Consider the following 6,718-nt stretch of genomic DNA (forward strand, 5'->3'; position numbering starts at 1 on the left):
GGACCAGCTGCCGCCGCATCGGCCTTTTGACTGCGGCATAGACCTCCAACCCGGAGCGCCTTTACCAGTGAGTCGCTTATATTCTCTAACAGAGCCAGAGCGCGAGGCTTTGCAGGACTTCTTGCGCAAGAACCTGGAGCGTGGGTTCATTAGGCCTTCCACCTCGCCTACCGCGGCACCAGTGCTCTTTGTTAAGAAGAAATGTGGGGAACTCCGCCCTTGCCATGATTACCGAGCCCTGAACAAAATTACCATCCCAGACCGGTACCCCTTGCCCCTTATTTCGGAGTTGCTGGAGCGGGTGCAAGGGGCACAGGTGTTCACCAAGCTGGACCTCCGGGGGGCCTACAACTTGATTCGGATCCGAGCTGGGGATGAGTGGAAGACAGCGTTTGGGACCCGGTACGGGCAGTTCGAATACTTGGTTATGCCCTTCGGTTTGTGCAACGCGCCTGCTGTGTTCCAACGCTACATCAACCACGTGTTCCAGGATTTGTTAGACAAGTACGTGGTGGTGTACTTGGACGACATACTGGTTTACTCCCGTGACCCGGCTCGCCATGAGGGACATGTCCGGACCGTGCTGCAGCGCTTGCGTGAGCACCGTTTGTACGCAAAGCTCAGCAAGTGCGAGTTCCATCAGCGGACTGTGGACTTCCTTGGTCACCGGCTCTCTCCAGATGGGGTGCAGATGGACCCTGGGAAGGTGGCAGCGGTTCGAGAATGGGCGGCACCCCGGAACCGCAAGGACCTACAGCGTTTCCTGGGGTTCGCCAACTACTACCGGACCTTCATCGCAGATTATGCTCATCGCACCACCCCGTTGACCTGGCTACTGCGCCCAAAGACGCCGTTTTCCTGGGACAAGGAGGCAGAGGAGGCGTTTCAGGGGTTGAAGGCCTGTTTCCAGAGGGCGCCGATCTTACAACATCCTGACCCCTCTCGACCCTTTGTGGTGGAGACTGACGCCTCCAGTATGGCTCTCGGTGCCGTCTTGTCTCAACAGAATGGACCTGAAGCGCCACTCTTACCCTGTGCCTTCTATTCCCGCCAGCTCCTACCAGCGGAGCGTAACTATACTGTGTGGGAGCGGGAACTACTGGCCATCAAGGTGGCCTTTGAGGTCTGGTGCCACCATCTTGAGGGGGCACGACATCCGGTGGAGGTGAGAACCGACCACCGGAACCTGGAGTACCTTCAGACCACCCGCAAGCTGAACCAAAGACAGATCCGGTGGGCGTTGTTCTTTTCCCGGTTCCAGTTCCGGATACGCTACATTCCTAGCTCTCAGAACCAGAAGGCGGATGCCCTGTCCCGGAAACCTGAAGACAACACAGACACGGTACAGCAAGCAGAACCCACCACGATCCTACCTCCAGCTGCATTCCTGGCCACCCAGGAGGCGGAGCCACTGCAGGCTCGGGTGCGGGAACAGCGGCGGATCAACGCTTGGGCCCAGGAACGACTGCGGGAGCTGGCTGAAGGGTCCAGCCCACAGTATCCGGGGCTGGTCCTGCATCAGGGCCTTCTGCTGCACCACGGCCGTCTGTACATCCCGCCAGGGCCACTGCGGCTGGAGGTTCTCCGGATGGCCCATGATGCCCCAGCAGCGGGGCACTTTGGACGGTATCGGACCACCCATCTGGTCAGTCGTGAGTTTTGGTGGCCCTGCCTGAAGGCTGACGTGGCTCGCTACGTTGCTGGTTGTGAAGTCTGCCGGCGCGCCAAGGGCCCTACCGGGCGACCCCCCGGCCTACTTCAGCCATTGCCAGTTCCACCGCGCCCTTGGCACACAGTTTCGTTGGACTTTGTAGTGGACTTACCCCCGTCTCGTGGCTGTACCTGCCTTCTAGTTTTCTCCGACCATTTCACCAAGATGGTGCACTGCACCCCCTGCCCATCTGTACCCACAGCCAAGGAAACCGCTCAGCTGTACCTTCAGCATGTCTTCTGCCTGCATGGCCTACCTGAGCGCGTGGTGTCCGACCTGGGCGTTCAGTTCACATCCCGGTTCTGGCGAGCATTGCACCAGACCCTCGGGACAGAGGTCTGCCTCTCGTCAGCCTACCACCCACAGACCGATGGCCAGACGGAACGGGCGAACGCGGTGCTGGAGCAGTACCTCCGGTGTTACTGCAGCTACCAGCAGGATGACTGGGTCGACCACCTGGCATTGGCGGAGTTCGCCTACAACAACGCGGTGAATGCGTCCACCCAGCAGACCCCGTTCCAGGCCAGTTACGGTTACCATCCACGGCTGTTTCCAGATGTGCTGCCGGCATCCGCGGTCCCGGCGGTGACGGAGTGGCTTCAAGAGCTCCAGTCCCAGCAACAGCTTTTGGTGGAGCAACTGCACCAGGCCAAGGAAGCGTACAAAGCCCAGGCTGACCGCCACCGCCAGGTGGGGCCGGAGCTTCGGGTCGGTGACCTGGTTTGGCTCTCCACTCGCCACCTCCACCCCTCTCGACCTTCGCGGAAGTTGGACGCCCGCTTCACCGGCCCGTTCCCTATCGTGGACCAAGTCTCTCCTGTGGCATTCCGCCTCCGGTTACCCGCAACCCTGAAGGTTCACCCGGTCTTCCACAGGTCCCTTCTGAGTCCGGTGGCCCCACCCGACGAGTTCCACCCGAACCGTCCCCGACCGCAGCCAGTGTTGGTTCAGGGAGAGCCTGAGTACGAGATGGAACGCATCCTGGACTCCCGATACCGCAGGGGAAAGCTGCAGTATCTCATTGACTGGAAGGGGTACGGACCGGAGGACCGTTCCTGGGAACCAGCGGCCAATGTCCACGCACCTGCCTGCCTCCGAGAGTTCCATGCGACGTACCCCGGCAAGCCGGGTCCGGACCCTCGGTTGAGGGGGGGGGGCCTGGGAGGGGGGATGGTGTGATGGCCTGGGATTCCAATTCAGAGGATGAACCAGAGGAATCCCAGCCTGCACTGGAGTCCCCGCCTCCAGGGCCGGCTGAACTGGGGCAAGGCCTAGATGCTGAAGAGCCTGCACCTGTGACAGAGCTTCAGGAGCTGGCCCCAGGTGAAGCCCTTCTGGCCCCAGAGGGGCTTGACGACTCAGTGGCCACAGGTGAGCCTCCTCCAGGGCCCAGTAACCCTTCGGCCTCTCCTGATCTGCAGAGGCTTAGGGCAGAGAGGCGAAGGGAACTGGTTGCCCCCAGGAGGAGTGCTCACCTTAAGGCCAGAGGAGGCGGGGCTTTTATCCTTAGAAGAGGATAAAAGCCCAGTCAGCCTGGCCCCAGGTTGCGGGAGCAACGTCGTTGTTGGCTTCGTACCTTCCTGTGTTCCTGATCCCTGCTCGGCCTCCTGTTCCTGACCATCCGGTGCTCCTGTTCCCTGCTCGGCCTCCTGTTCCTGACCATCCGGTGCTCCTGTTCCCTGCTTGGCCTCCTGTTCCTGATCATCCGGTGCTCCTGTTCCCTGCTCGGCCTCCTGTTCCTGTTCATCCGGTGTTCCTGTTCCCTGCTCAGCCTCCTGTTCCAGTGTTCCTGTTCCCCGCCCGGCTCTCTGCCTCGGACCTCGCCCCTCTTCGTGTGGACTCTGCTTACACCCACGGTACCTTACCCCCGGGACCAGCACACAGAGCCGCACACGGAAACGCCGTTTACCTTCCCGCTGGTAAGCGGTCCCTATTTATCTACTTGCACCCAGAGGTGCTTTCGAACTGCTAGGTTGGCAGGCGCTGGGACCGAGCAGCGGGAGCGCACCCCGCCGCAGGGATTCGAACCGCCGACCTTTCGATCGGCAAGTCCTAGGCGCTGAGGCTTTAACCCACAGCGCCACCTGCGTCCCCCGCAGCATGGAATAGGACCTGCCTATTTTCACTGGAGAATGACCGCTCCCCACATGCCTTTTGCATGGTCGTGTGCAGCTCCCCAGATCACAGTGCAGCTCTTGGTAGTTCGGGCTGGCTTCATCCTCCCCAGGCTGGATACCTGGAGGTTTCCACTTACCTCAGCCAATCGCCCAATCCCGTCTCGGGAGGCATTGCCAGGGGATCGGACAGGTAAGGGGAGGGACCACCCTGACCACACAACAGAAGGTGAATCTTACCTGCGAAGCGTCTGTTGGCTCCAGAGCTAATAGTCTATCTTCCTAAATGGGGGGGGGGGCGTGAAGCGGTGACCCATGCCCCCCTTGCAGTGGTGATCCCAGGGTTTGCTGTTAAAGGGGTCTTGAGGGGAGGCATTGGCCATACGCCGAGAGGTTGTCATTGCTCTCCCCTCCAGTGATGGTAAAACGGGGGGGGGAGGGAGGGCTCTCTGGTCGAACATATGTTCTCCAGAGCTAGCCCAATCCCCACACATTCTGGATAACCCTGATGTCTCCCAGATCCCCGGCTGGGGACTGGGAAGGATCACTGCCCAGTGCCTGAGCCAAGGTCTCCCTACATCTGAAATTTAATAAAGTTGTGGGCAATTTTAATCCCATAGCACGTTGTCTTGAGTCATTATTCCACTCAGGGGTTGTCTGGGGTTGGGGGGACTCCACCTGCCCATGCAAATGTTGGAGGGGTATGGTATCTGCAGTCCTTCCATTTATGTTAGCTGGGGCAGAAGATGGGGACGACGACATGCTGTCCCAGCCTAGATAGAGCTACCACAGTGGTCAGGCCCAGATTGGGCCCTATCCCATCATGTGAAGGCAGCAGGGCTGGCTTCTAATGCAGCAAATTCTGTGCTAACTGAGGACTTCTGTGCCTTCCACCTGAAGGTTTCATGGGCAGAATAGGGAGCTCCATGCCAGCAAAGTGCCACCAGATTCACTCCATAGGCAAAATTTGGCAATGACATATCTCCATCCAACCCAAGCTCCCCTCCAGGCTTGCACAACGTGGGGTTGGGGGGGGGTAGGTTGGATTGCAGTGTTGTACTGTAATCCTATACTCACTTACCTAAGAGGAAGCCCTGGGAATGAATCACACATTTTAATTTGCCCTTCACTGAATGCTCTGCTAAGCTTCATGGAAAATCACAAATTGCAGCATTTATTTCATCCCCCAACATACCTCAGTAAATAGAAGAATGATCACCTATAATGGAGCTGAACTACTGTATGCATTGAACACAGATCAAGAGGGAGTAAATGCCAGGAATGTTTTAATTGCAAAAGAGAGGTTTTTTGTAATCATTTCCCAACTGCAGATTCTGCAGATGCCTTTTTTTACTAATGTTGTCCAGTTCCTATAGCTTGTGCACAAAACACCAATGCTTCTGAGAGTCTATATGGATACTTATGCTTGAAATGTTCTTATGCATTCCGCTGGGTTTTTCAGCATAACATCTTCCCAGTCCCAGAGGTTTCCCTTACGAGGGATTCTTTGCTAAATGGTTCTGCATGAAGAACTAACCTATGGGATCTTAATTTAGTTATTGTGATAGCGCTACACACTTTCATTTCTTTAAAAAAACAACAAATGAAATTTATGCATTCTATCTTTTGTATACAACATCTAAATGAGAAAGAGAACGGGGAATATTTGTAGGCTTACTAGCAAAAGTCTTATCTGAGGGAGCTGAAATACCAATCAATGGCTCATTGCGTTTTGTGTTTTTATGTATTAAAAAAAAATTCAAAGTGAATGCTTTAATCTCCAATGCCTTTAGGGAAGGGGGAAAAAATGAAATCTTTGTCTCCCAGTCCATAGTGTGGAGAAATAAATTAGTATAATGATTTATGTTTACGGTTTTAGTCAATTCTGATAGAGATTATAGAGACAAAATGACAAACTGCCTTTGCAGTAAACTTAAATCATGTCAGCCAATCTTTAGTTTTTCCTTACTCTAATTGCTCCTCCTGTTCATTTATCTTCCTAGGCAATCTTTAGAAGAAATACTAGTTCAATCAGTGCATGAGCAAACCACCAGAGATAAAAAGTTTAGCCTAATTTGTCTCACTAAATTGTAATGCCTCTAGTAAACAAATCGTAGCTTGAAAAGGACCCAGAAAATCTAAATGAAGGGAGGGAAAAAGATACAAAACGCTTTGCCCTCTATTGCGGGACACTTATTTTTTTAAAAGTGAATTTTGCACTAAATTTTCTTGCTGTAATGATACAACAATTTGATATCCCAGGAGAGAATCATGCCGTGTTATATCACTTGCAAAATGAGAGCACCGTATTCATTCTGGTTAAGAACAACTAAATACTATAGATTAACAGTGCAATCCTAAACAGGGGTTGCATTCAGTGCTGCATGTGCAGATGTTCACTCGCACGATGGGACTTCTCCTTCCCAGGCACCCTCAAAATCTGATCCAGAAGGTGTGGTTCTGGGGCTGCAGTGGGGAGGAGAGGAAAAGTCAGTTCCACTGCACAAGTCACAAGTAGAAGACTGCTGTGTGAGCAGAATGGCAAAACAGCAGCATTGGATTCAACCCTATGGGTACTTGCAAATAAGCTCTATTGAATTCAGTGGGGATTAAAGGACCCCTGACAGTTAAGTCCAGTCACAAACGACTCTGGGGTTGCGGCACTCATCTCGCTTTACTGGCCGAGGGAGCTGATGTTTGTCCGCAGACAGTTTTTCCGGGTCATGTGGCCAGCATGACTAAGCCACGTCTGGCGAACCAGAGTAGTGCAAGGAAACGCCGTTTACCTTCCCGCCAGAGCACTACCTATTTATCTACTTGCACTTTGACGTGCTTTCAAACTGCTAGGTTGGCAGGAGCAGGGACCAAGCAACGGGAGCTCACCCTGTTGTGG

Source organism: Podarcis melisellensis, assembly GCF_964234715.1.
Source record: "Podarcis melisellensis genome assembly, chromosome: 11".
NCBI classification, from domain to species: Eukaryota; Metazoa; Chordata; class Lepidosauria; order Squamata; family Lacertidae; genus Podarcis; species Podarcis melisellensis.